Source organism: Xiphophorus maculatus, chromosome 20 (genome assembly GCF_002775205.1).
Source record: "Xiphophorus maculatus strain JP 163 A chromosome 20, X_maculatus-5.0-male, whole genome shotgun sequence".
Lineage (NCBI taxonomy): Eukaryota > Metazoa > Chordata > Actinopteri > Cyprinodontiformes > Poeciliidae > Xiphophorus > Xiphophorus maculatus.
This window is the reverse complement of record NC_036462.1, coordinates 26,504,323-26,517,540: the sequence shown is the minus strand read 5'-3', so window position 1 is coordinate 26,517,540 and position 13,218 is coordinate 26,504,323. Positions and strand designations below refer to the sequence as shown.

General features: G+C 41.8%; 1 protein-coding gene across 3 annotated transcripts in view; it reads left to right on the top strand.

Annotated features, from left to right (window-relative positions):
- The first annotated feature begins 242 nt into the window (after positions 1-242).
- LOC102222582 (extracellular sulfatase Sulf-2-like) overlaps positions 243-13,218 on the top strand; it is a 56,098-nt gene continuing 43,122 nt past the window's right edge. For 2 of the 3 annotated variants that reach the window (XM_023325207.1, XM_023325205.1), the window contains exons 1-2: positions 243-384; positions 12,840-12,908. The gene's annotated coding sequence lies outside the window, so the exon portion shown is untranslated. The remainder of the gene's footprint in view (positions 385-12,839; positions 12,909-13,218) is intronic. The other variant, XM_023325206.1, reaches the window with a different exon arrangement.

Here is a 13,218-nt window from a genome sequence, read left to right as displayed (position 1 = left end):
GGAGAAGAAAGAGTCAAACTAATGGAAACCATTGACAAATAACATGCAGGAGGGAGGAAAAAAGAAAAAAAGGGGGAGAGGGAGTGCTTAAAAAGAGCGAGAATATGCTAAAAGAAGAGGACAAAACTGCGCTGAAAAGAGAGAGAGGGCAAAATTGAATTGTAGATTGAGGGAGCCTCTCTCCTCCCTCTCTCCCTCCCTCTTTTATTTATCTCATGTGAAGCCACGCCTCCCTCCTTTCACTTGTCAGTGCATCCATAACAGTGAGCTGTCTGCACCGGGCTGCGTGGGGGGTGAGACTCGCTCCTCACTTTTGCCAGCGCAAGCCGACCAGATCCGAGCAGAGCAGGACGGGAGTGGACGGCGTGTAGTCTGGCCAAACAGGTGCGTGAATAAATATCTGACGGATAATGTCTGTTTGTAACAGCTGACATACAGCACCATGTGTACGTATCTCTGCCCCCCCATCTCTCTCTCCCCGCGTGCCGGATCTCGGTCCTCTGCAGGACTTGCTTCCTTCCTTCCCAGAGTAGCACATCCAGAAGGTACAGTGCTGGAGCTTTGCCCTAGTTTTACACTTGAACGCTCTGATCCGTTCTGTTTGCCTCTGAGATTTATGCATGCCGCTAACAGTGCCGCTCATCGGGCTAAAAGAGATCAGACCTCTCGCTTATAACGGATGCTCCGCAGGATCTGGCTCCGAGACAGGGCAGCGAGCGGCTAGGCGTTTTGCTTTGTGAACGAAGTTTGGAGTTTCAAACACTCACGCTGTGAACATGTGATCTCTGTCTCTCGTTTGGTTTTTAAGCAACTCCTCGCAAGTGATGTTGCTTTTGAGTGGATCTTTGGTTTTGAAAATCGACCATAAGATTGCACTTTATATGTTTAGTGGTTCTTTTGTCTGTTTTGGTGTTTTGTTCTTCTGGAGCAAAAAACAACAAAAGTGAAAATGCTAGCACTTTTAAAGTTTGGTGCAGGTCTGTGTGGAATTATTTAACTTGTGGCAACCTTTTTTCTTTTTTTCTGGAAGCCAATTAGGCATTCATTCAAGAGTCGCCATTTCAACAGCTGCCGCTGCCTGGCGTCCTACCGACAACTGGTCTCAGTGAATGTACTCACTATCAGTGTTTTGTCAATAGCTTTATGGGTCAAAAGGCTGTGTCATCACCAAGCGGTGGCGGTTAAGAGCAGCCGAGGGGAGGAGGGTGTGATCGCTGACCTGATGGCTGAAATATTTATGACAGAAGCTTCTGAACGCCAGTGAATGCTGTCTTTGGTGCTCCTGGTGGGTGGATGAACGAATGCAGAGATGGACGAATGGATGGAAAGAAATGAATCTTCAGGGATCTCTTCCATAAGCATTCATTATTTATTCCTACACACTCATGGAAGCTGTAACCCCACATCAACTGGCCTCTTTTCTCACCTAAATGTCAGTGGACCGAAGGAGGATGCTCTGGCTTACTTTACCTGCAAGGCATGTCGGAACTGCATGCCGCACTCTGTGCCCAGATGGACACGTTTATGCTCACAGACAGACACACACTCCCAGGCATAATTGCTTGGTTACCCTCGCCAATGTTGTGGGAAAAGAAATAAAACCACAACCACCGACTTGCACTAAATTAGTTGCACACACGCATCTAATGCTCTCACGCTGCTTAAAATGACGCTCACGCACAACACTTGAACCACCATCGGCCATTTTCTCCATTTTATTGTTCCCTCACCGTTTTTTTAAAAGACTCGAACCCCTCACACATGCCAACATGCAGACAAAAAAAGAGGAGGTAATGACCTTGAGACCTGTTGATGTATTTTTTTTTTTCTTCCCCCTGCGGCGGCCATGTTGAGAATACACAAGAGGCCCGCGGGACTCCTGGAGAAAATGCTCGACATGCTGATTGTAAAAATGGCTCAAAATGTGCTAGAGGAGCTGCTTGACGCAGTCAAAGGGAAACACACATGAATATGGATTGTATGCTAATGCTGCACGCCGTAGCTGCTGTCGAAGGCAGAGGAACGCGTTTCTCCGATCTCCACCCCTCGTAGCGCTACTGACGGACCTGTTGTCAGCCGGACCTCCTCCCCTAGCCGGAGGGCGGTGTTGTGGCAGATATCAGCAGTCAAGGTGACACTGCAGGACGTCTGGGCAGCTCTAATGTCTGCTCGTTTTACCACCACCGTAGCCTTTTGTGGTCAGATAATGGTTTAAATAGGGTCACATTTAGAGGCCTAAATCTAGCATCCCCATTAGACTCTGTTGGAGCTTTTCAGATGTGTTTCATATACATTGCTTATTTTCTATCCCACAACATCTAAACTGTGATTTGAGATTGTACGTCATTCTCAACTCTGTTTTACAGGGATGTGCTGATCGGGATTTTCTGCTATTCATGCTGATCTGAATCAAAATTTGATTCTTCATTAAAGTTGGTATCATGAAGGGCAACTATTTGCTTTTAAACTTAGTAACTTACAGGTGTAGGACCATAGTGTTATAATTTCTTTATTAGAGATATCAGTCCCGTTGACATGTTTCCATGCTAAGACAGGCTGCTAGAATGCCAATTCAGCCAATTACAGAAGACAACTCACTGTTTGTTTATAAAAGCCCGGAGCAGCTCTGTTCTATTAATCTTGTTTTACTGCTTACTGTGCAGTGACAATAAATCTAATCTAATCTAAGCAGCTAATGTCAACATGTTAACTCTGTTTTGATATGACCTGTTGGTGAGTTTGACCGCAGACCCAACAAAGACTTCCTCCATCGTTTGCACATCTTGTGACTTAGGCTGTGTCCACACTGCAGCTTGAAGTGACCCAATTTCGATTTTTTTTTTGACGTAATGCGACTTGTATCTGATCTGTTCATGACAGTCTGATACTGTTGATACTCTACAAACGTCACTATTCTGAGTCCTGATGCGCGCAAGCGGGAAGAAAAACAACAACCATGGTGGACTATAATGAGGATTAATATGTTAATATGCCGCTCCGGTCGGACAACAACTTCAAAATCATAAGATGCTCCACCGTTAGCATCCATGTTTACTTCCACAAACACTCAGCACTTCTTTTTATGGTGGTTAGCAAAACACTGAGCAGACTCTCCATGTGTGACATTACTGCGCCCTCTACTGCGCATGCGGGGCACTTTCAGGTCGCTTGCCCGTTCACACTGGAGATCACCTGTATGTCTATACCTGTATGTCTGTATGTATAGACATACAGAGATCACCTGTATGTCTATACAGGTGATCTCCAGTATATTTGGAAGTGTGAATGGCCACGGCAAAAAATAAATAAATCAGATTTGACAAAAGATCGTAATTGGGTCATTTCAGGCTGCAGTGTGAACGCAGCCTTAGATTGTATTTGGTTCTATACAAGTGGCCTATTGAGAGACCAGGCACACTCAGCACCCATCCAGCAGGAATGTAACGACACAAGGTTTTGCACCAAAAATATTCTGTACAACCGTGTTGATTCCGTACGCACGTGTATGAACCAAATACAGCGTTGTTTTATACATGAGTACATGGAACATGTGGTAAATGTACGTAATGCCACGTTCTTAGGGCAGCTTTAAAAAGTAAAAACAAAACAGAGGACTCCCAGCTATCGCTAAGCTCCGCTATGTGTAAATATTAAGAGTCCTCATGCAGCTAGAGAGGAGAAAACATTTAGAACAAACAACCTTATCACCATACAGCAGTAAAGTACATAGCCGGCTCTCCACTTAGCTGAAATACTCACCTGAAACAAAGTCAAGTTGAATGTAGACATCACAGATAATGGAGGAGAAAATTGCTGGCTTCAAACCTGCAGCATCCAATCAGACCGAACTCCGTACGTCGTTTAAAATGCAAGAATCTCTGTTGATAATCAAAGCAACTTTACAGGCTGCATTCAGGTACAGCTGGGACACCGGGTTGTTGAAATATATGTGCTGAAATAGAGACGCTCTTATTCAAAGATTTCTATACATCATCATGAATGTTTTCAAGTGGTTATATTGTAGCATTTTATCTTTTCTCCCATTGGCTTTGAAATAATCCTACAAGCTCTAAATCTTCCCCTTTTTAAAGTTTTAGAACATAATAAAACCAAATTGTTTACTGCTGATCAAAGGAAAAATAAAACATGTTTTTATTCCTTTTTTTAAAAAACCAGAGAGTATTGAAAACATTCAACGCCGTGACTTTGAAATCCGAATACGTACTCAGTCGTGACTTTAGCAGAGGAACGCCCTGGACAGCGCCCTCTCAGGGCAATGTAGAGACACAAAGGACAAACAATGCATGCTTTTGGGCTGATGGAAAAGGCCAGAGAACCCATATGCACAAGAGGAAAACAAAACAAACAGTGCAGCAGGATTAAATATGGGTCATTTTAAAATAACATAATCAGAACTGGAGCCAGTACCTGGGATCAGATTAGTACATACCTAATTTTCAATGTTGCAAATATACGTTTCGATTTAGTTGTCTGCAGCAGACTGTAGCTCCCTATTCAAAATAAATTATGTTGAAATATTAAGAACCAACATAAATCCACAGAGTAGTGGTTGGTGCTTGAATGCTAAATTAGGCTGTTTGAAGCCCTGAAAATGAAATGTTTCAACATATACAAGTTCCCCCCCCCCCCAGAAACTCATCTCTAACTCGTGAGACAAACCTCTATTGTTGCACTATTTATTCACTTCCTCACAGCGACTCTTCTGAATCGTTTTAACGCAGTTTGATAGTCAGCAGTACTAAACTGAATCCCTGTTCGTCTGAAAAATATACGAGTCGCCATTAGTGCTTCCTGCGATGAGGCGGCTTTAGAGGATCAGCATTTGAGACCGGTGTTTCTGCTCCCGTCAGCTCTAATAAAAGAGAGACTGAAGGGCGTTTTGACAATGCCTCTCTCAGACTCTCCTCCGCGAGAACCGTCGGACAGAACGATGACAGGCGACGCTTTTGATTGGGCGCTCGTTCCTTCGCTCTGCACTCGTGCCAGACGCAGACCGCCGTGCACGCCGTGAAACCGTTCACTGTTGACGTGTGGACATTTGATGGCTGCACGTGAGTGCAATCAGATTTCAATCTCTCTCCTCTATATGGCTGATTTGGTGCAGCAGAGGTGCCCCACGGGAAAATGTGATTATACCCTGCAGGCCACAGAGTGCGGGCTTCACTGCCCTATCTATCCCGAGAGACAGCAGCTTGAGGCCCCTTCTCACTGCTCATATCAAACAGCAGCAACATTGCTAAAGCCATGTTACGTCTTAAAATGCAGCATTCAATTCTCTATCCAGTGGCCGTCTCCAATCGGCTTTATCTGCGATTTTGTTACAGCTGTGGTTAATTTATTGTAGAATTAACTAATGGCTACGAGCGACGATTATAAGAATCGTTTAAAACCAGATTGTCTGTCTGATAAGCAAGGCTTTATTGGGCCTGGTTTGATTGTTACCTTAAGAATCGTACTCATCTTTCACTCCTCCTGAGTTGCTGACACAAAAATATGATTCATTGATTTTTTTTTTTTAAGACTGTTTTATATTCCTTTCTTCTCTGGCAATGTTTCTTTCTTTTCATCTCTGTGTTTGCTCTGCCGCTCGCTTTCGGCTGAGGTGCATGCTGAGATGGTGTCCATTAGTGAGGCAAAACAAACAGACACACCCCACTCTCCTGAATTTCGGCAAGCAATCAATGAGTGCACTCAGATAGCAGTCGACTAAGTGGGCCATTAAAGTCACAATTAAATGAATCTAGGACTGCAGGACTCATTGGAAAAAGGGTAAGAGACTCTGACCCAAAACAACTCAAAATAGCTTTTTTCTTCCACTGTAATTTACTCTTCAAAAGGGCGCTTTTGGCCTGTGTTGGCTTCGAAAAAGGTCAAATGTAAAACTGATAAAACGGGAAAAAGGGAAGTTAAACAGCTGCAGAGAGAATGCTGGATGGAAATTGAGAATGGGAGGCTGAAGAATCTAAAATGAAAGCCACCAAAACCTTCACGTTATCCATTTCATTATGCTGTCGCTTGTCATGGCAACTCAACATGAGGTTAAGTACGACAGGGCTCACTGCAACCAATGCATCCTAATTTCTCAATAGTGTGTTTGAGAAAAAACAAAAAAAACAATCTGAACTCGCACTGAACGTTTGCCTAGTAAGAGGACATTCACATCTGTAAACTCGACTCATAGAAACATTAATGCTCAATATATGCCATCCTCAGCTAATAAATGACTCTGTTCATTTCAAAAGTCCTACTGGCTCTGATTGCTTCATGCCTCTAAACGCTTTGTCTGCTGGAAACTAAAATCCACCTTCCTGACTTCATTACGAAGAACAGCTGCCGACTTCATTCCTGTAAAACACGTTCTTGTAGCTTGATGGACATGAATGGATTTTATTTAACACATCCCAATATATAAAGAAATACAAATGGAGTACAGTTACGGCCAAAACGTTTCCTAACTCTGGCAGATCAAGATTTAAAGTGATTTCAGTTCAATCAAGAAGTAGGTAGGAAACGGGTCTGGTATCTAAGTGTACTCAGTGGAAAACGTTTTATTGGTGTTAAAGTATTCAAACCCCTCTATTGGCTACTTACCAACTTTTTGCATGTTCCACTGGTATTTTGATATTTTTCTTGGGCAAAAAGAGTCACACCTTCACCATAATCTCCAGCTACCTGCACAGAGTTTTTATTAGATTGAAGATAGGACCTATCCTTTAGCTTTAGTTGATAAACGCTACTTATAATGACTATTTACTCCTGAAATGTTGGGGTTACTTTTTCAGAAAGTTACCCGTCTTGTACAATTCTGCTCATTCAAAAAACTTATATTTACTATGTTATTAACTAATCATTTACAAGCCAGTTTTGCCTTAATGCAGGGGCGTCAAACTCATTTTCGTTTTGGGCCAAATTAAGATCATGAAGGTTCTTAAAGGTGCCAGAATGTATCGATCAAACCCGTTCACCAACTGTTAAAATATCAACGAATCCTTAAAATTGAATATTATTATTGAACATCTTTTCAGTTCCTCCAGGATTTTGTGATTCTTTTTGTGGGTTTTTTTTTTTTTTCAATATAAATCAATGTGTTTGTGGTACTAATTTGGAAATATTTGCAGATATTGGCGCTTATTTATGATGGTAAATTTAGCATTTTTTAATACTGGCTGTGTAGATTATGGACTAAAATCTGACATAAATTAAGGCTGAGGAAGCTGTTTAGTACAAGTAAGAAAGTTTTTGTGAATTTTTGAGAAAAATCTGCAATAAGCTCCCAATTATTAGCGCAATTTGTTGATTTTGAGTCAATTTCCACAATAACTCCCAAGAAACCGGAGGAACTAATTGATATAATTTGGCAGTAAATAGATAAAAACTGCACTGATTTGATTGATGACATAATATTTAAGCACTCTTAGTGTTTAGTATAGAATCTAGAGGGCCACACAAAAAGCTATGGCGGACCAGATTTGGCCCACGGTTCTTGAGTTTGACACACGTGTCTTAATGCATGGTGATTTTAAAAAACAGTGAACATGTAAATGTGAGATGTTAAAGGAGATGTGGTGAAAAATTTTGATGCACCTAATTTTGGTGGTGGTGAAACTAAGAGTAAAAGTGCAACCAGTTCAGAAAGGTAGACTGGAGCCCTGGCCTATGCAGAACTTAACCACCGGAGGACTAATGTAGATGGAAACAATGGTTTTAAAAAGAGGGTGAAGAAGCCCAGAGCCTCCGGACCACCTGGATCAGGCTCACAGTGCAAGTACAGGTGCTGTATTTTATGTGAAGACACTTTACCTATTTTCTGCGTGCCATTTATCTGGTTAGAGTGAGGAAGAGTTTGTGTCGCAGTCCTAAAGAGGACGACCTTCATGGCGTGAGTACTACAGCTAGCTCATAGCTAGTTTTTCATTTCAGTTGAATCAGTCAATCAATCAAATTTTATTTGCATAGCACATTTCAGCAACAAGGCATTTCAGTGTTTTACGTACAATCAACAATGGAAACATTACATTTAGTCAAGTGCCATTGTTAAATTAGTCAATTATGCTTCAAAGCCGACTCTGAACAGGTGGGATTTTAGTCTGGATTTTAAGGAGCTCAGTGTTTCAGCTGCAGTTTTCTGGAAGTTTGTTTCAGGTTGGTGGTGCATAGAAGCCGAATGCTGCTTCTCCTCGTTTGGTTCTGCTTCTCTTCTAATTATCTCAAACATATGGTACAGACCAAAAGTTTGGACACACCTTTCTAATTCAATGGGTTTTCTTTATTTTCAATGCTATTTATAAGGCAAGAAATCCCACTTATTAACCTGACAGGGCACACCTATGAGGTGAAAACCATTTCAGGTGACGACCTCTTGAAGCTCATCAAGAAAATGCAGTGTGTGCAAAGCAGTAATCACAGCAGAAGGTTGCTACTTTGAAGAAACTAGAATATAAGGGGTATTTTCAGTTGTTCTACACTTTTTTGTTTAGTGCATATTTCCACATGTGTTATTCATAGTTTTGATGCCTTCAGTGTGAATCTACAATGTCAATAGTCATGAAAATAACGGAAACTCATTGAATTAAAAGGTGTGTCCAAACTTTTGGTCTGTACTGTACCTGTACTTTGCTTAACCACTGATGTGTCCAACTCAGCCTACTCAAATTTTGTGTTCTATAAATCTTTATTTTCCCCTTTTCTCCTTTTTTTCCTGCCCAAAAATGGTGTTCTATCTTCTCTTTGCTTCACAATAGCCTGTTCTGTCTCTCCCTTGGGGTGGTGCGGCCGCCGCTGTGCCTAATATTATTTATGGTCCTACAGCTATCTGAAATTGGATTTTTCTCACTCCACCAATGCAATGGGATTACAAGTTTAAACATAAGGGTGGAAACGTGGGGTGGAGGGAGGACTGAAATTTCTGAGTGTGAAGAGCTTAAATAAAAGTTTCACCCAGAACATGGCCAGATTAGAGGATAACACGCCGACGGTTCTGGGGAAAAAAAGATGACGATGTAGGCAGATTCCTTGGGCGTGGATGTTCTCAGCAATTAAAGCCGCTCCTAGTCAGTTGGCTTTCTGGCTCCGCAGCCTGGATTTCTATTCCTCTCATGTCGACCACGCTCACTCTTACACCTCCTCTGTGCGTCCGCACAACTTCAGCCGTGTTTGATCTAATTCTCATCTAATGAATCTTTTGATCTTCCTCGCCTGACACTCAGACACATCCCCGATTTCTGCGTCCAAAATATCTCAGTTCGTTCTGATCCCTTCAGGTATCTGGCTGCAGGGTAAACAGCTGGGTCTGCAGCGATGCTCTGTGATTTTTAAACCGTGTGCGGCGAGTTTATCTTTTAAAGAAAGGGGAGCTTTTCTTACACCTCTCTTAACACCCTACAATATCACGAGATCAACGTCGTTCTTAACGTTCGGTGACGATTGCGACCACAGGTTGAGAAGTACCGAATTAAAAACAACAGAAGAAGTATACACAGCAGAGACTTTTGGCAGTGACGAAGAAATAATTAAGAGTTGCGTTTTAGTGAACTCTTAATTGGTGAGGAGACAGGGCTGGAGATAAGGGATCGATAGAGGGAAAAGCAAGGGTTCCAGCCCACTGAAATCAATCGGCCTTCTCTCTGGCTCGGAGAATGAAAACAGAGCCTCGGGCTGCTGCTTACTTACTCCTTTGATCAAACTTTCAACAGGATCGACCTGAGCGGAGGACCTGCTCCTACTTATCTCAGTCAAAAAGAGCATCAGCTTGCACGGCTGATTCCAGCGAGTCGATTCGGTCGTTCCGAAATCAGCGATCAGAATTCAGTTTTGGAGAAAATATCGGAATGACAAAATGTTCTGATGAAAAGGAATATCAAGTAAAGCTCTGGTGTATTTTTACTCTACTGCTAAAAATAGTCCCTTTCTACTCTTGCTCCCTATTTTCCCTTGCTCTTTGGCAGGGTAATAACCATCTTTCTGCTCTGTCACTTTTTGATGCATCATCCTCTTATTCACATCAAGGACAAGGCCAGGTGTCGCATTCCCCCCCCCCGGTTGCTACGCTCGTCACAGCGCCCTGTCACCCGCAGCCTGTACCGGTCCCCCCTTCCTCCCTCCTTCCTCCACCTCTTCGCTTATTTGTATTAAATCTGTCATTCTTCCATTTTATTGGGAGAAAAAGAAAAATAAGTCATTTGCAGCCTGCTGCGTCTGCTGAATGCAGCAAGCATGTGGGTGTCAATTTTTGGCCTTGTGAAAAGCTGTCAAAACCAATTTTGTCTCTGCGGCTTTGTTTCTTCATGATGACTAAAGAACTTGCTCCTCATGTGTCCTTGTTTTAAATACCAATGTCATTTACCTTTCAACTTGTCTTTTAAAGTTTCAGGTGGACTTAAATGTCTCGCAAAAGTATTCATACGCCTTCAAGTTTTTCACATAACGTCTGGTTAAAACCATAACCGATGTGTGACAAATGCATCCATATGACGAGGCACATTGTCTAGATCCAGAAGTGTCCAAACTTTTAAGATACAATTTATCTACATATTTTAGAAATTTAAAAATCCAAAACTAAATATTCTTCCTTTTTTTTCTTTTTTGTTAATTAGTGAATTAAACATGCAATACTGTGATTGTTGAGAATTGAGAACTAATTCTTAATCTGAGACATAAAAAGGTTTTTGCCCAGTTTGGGGCTTTGAAAGCTTGTGCGTATGAGTCACTCTTATTATTTTTAGTCACGTTTAATGAAAGGTTGTGTCCAGGCCTGCTTTTGAGTAAAAGTTGCTGACCACTTATGGTCCTATTCACTGTTAATAGTTGATGCAGAAACCAAGGTTAAGAGAAACAAATTCATTGTGGTGCCTAAAGGATTCTGTTTGAAACATTTTTCCATTATAAAATTTAAAACTTCTCTCTCTGCATCAGTGACCTACTGGAGGGCCAAATTTACATCGTTGTTAAACTTCTATTGGGGGGGACAAAATCATCACAAATGGCCACTGGACATCGTGGACACCCCTTGTCTAGACTAGTGTTTTTCAAAGTGGGGACTTTTTAGTCATAAAATCACATTTGTTTTTCAATCATTGTTATAAAATGTAAGTTAAGATTAGGGCTGTTGTAAAAGAATATCGAGTACTCTTTCGATTATTTTTACAATTAATCGAATACTTGGAAATATCTCCGTCTCTCTCTCTCTCCATCACATACACCGGCAGCGCACTTCTCACCGTTCGCTTTGAAAATGTCAACGCGCAGTTCCGGGAGGAGAAAAGCTGTTGTACTCCAAGCGTCGCGTCAGGCAGTTAATAAAAAAACAACTTTTTGGTCCCCCCAAGAAACGACACGAACCCGGAGACTTTGTCGTTATGCTGCTGGCACATGGCAACAACTCACAGGCGGCAGTGAGTGCGCTGCCCGACACAAATAACCACCCGGCGCTAAATAATAAAACATAATTTTACAAATTTTACTTCGAGGCAGATAAATTTTCCTCGAGGAATTTTAATAATCAAAGTACTGGAATAATTCGAGGAATCAAATTTATCAAGCTGCTCTGCTCCCCCAAACTCATTGCCAACTAAAATCAGAGACTTTTGTAGCATAATTTCTGCTAAACGATGGTAATAATTATAGAACAGTGAATAAAAGTGAGGGAAAAACTTTCTAAAAGTGAACGACTCTTTACATATTTCATAGCACTGTTTGTGGGTTTGTAAAGGGCGTCCTTGCCCAGAAGCTAATGCTGTTTGGGGAACCTCTTGACCACCAGCTTTCTGATGTCCACAAATGTTTTCCAGTTTAGCACAAACAGAGAACAGCTGGGGGTCGTTGACATGCTTCGGCAGTGAGACGACCACGGCTTTATAGAGTCCTCCGCTATTCGTAGCTGTGCGTTGTGCAACAGACATGGATGCCTGCGCCTCGCCTCGCCATGTTACGAGCCGTCTACTCGACTCAGCCGAGACGCTCACGAGCCGGACACTGACACCTGTCCAATCTAAACGAGCGCGAGACGCAGGCTTCATTCTTGTCAACATGCCTTCACTGACAGGCGATGAAAAACAAGGCCTCATACTTTACAAGATTACAAATACAGGCACTTGTAGACACAGTGATACTGTGAGATGGCAGCCTGATGGAAAAAGCTGAGAGAAAACAGCTTTTTTTTTTTGTTCTTTTGTACCTCGGCTGCTTCTGACACCTAGCTAAAAGCAATAAAAGGATTTCACATTGTCTGCCTGGATAGTGATCCAGCTTCTACGTGGTGTTGCCATCTCGAATGCATTTTTAACATTATTGCTATTGTCCTGGAATAATATCCTACACAAAAAGGCACATCACTCACCTGTCTGCTTGTGGTAGTTTTTACACAGATGATGGCAATATTAAATATTAAAAAACGGAGACCATTTTTCTCTCTTGTTCCTGGCGTAGGTCTAATTAAAGCTTCCCCAGAACTATTTCCTGTTTCCTCAGGCATCAGTAGGAGTAAAATATGAAATTATCCTTTGTGAATATCATTTGTATTTATACCGTCTTCTCCTGTAATGTGTGTGTGTGTTTTCTGGAGTGCTTCACCAGATTTAGTATCCTCTGTGTAAAGTGCAAGGTATGGGAGGGGCATCAGGATTATGAAAAACTGCTACGGCGGAGACGGACGAGTAGATTAAGTCTGAGTGAATCAGAATAGGAACATTTTTTATTTATTTTTTTAATTTAAAAGGATTTCTGAAAACAAGCCGGAAAGGCAAAAATATGCGAGGTGTTTGGGCTCCTGTGTTGAAGCCTCGCGCTTGCCAAGAATTCATTCACTTTTTGTTTGCTTACAGAACTTGGCAGTCTGAGGCTGATTTCTGTGGGAGAGGAGAACATTTAAAGGAGCTTGTTTAGAAAAGAAGGTAAGGCTGTTCACCACCTACTCACAGATTGATTGAAACCACTCCTTCCTCACTGTCACAGACAGAGAGCCACATATTCCTGCAGCTTAAACTTTTTCCCAACTCGTCACATTACAGCGACAAACTTCAATGTGTTTTATTTGAAGGAATATGATTGTCCTTCTTGCAAATCATTAGCCTCATGGCATGATTGCCCAAGTCATATTTTAACGTTTTGTCAGACAAGAAGTAAACATGTATGAAATGTAGAAGAAAATATTACTTTTGGACCGTAGAAAGTGTTCTGATCGGCTGAGGATGTAAGCAATTA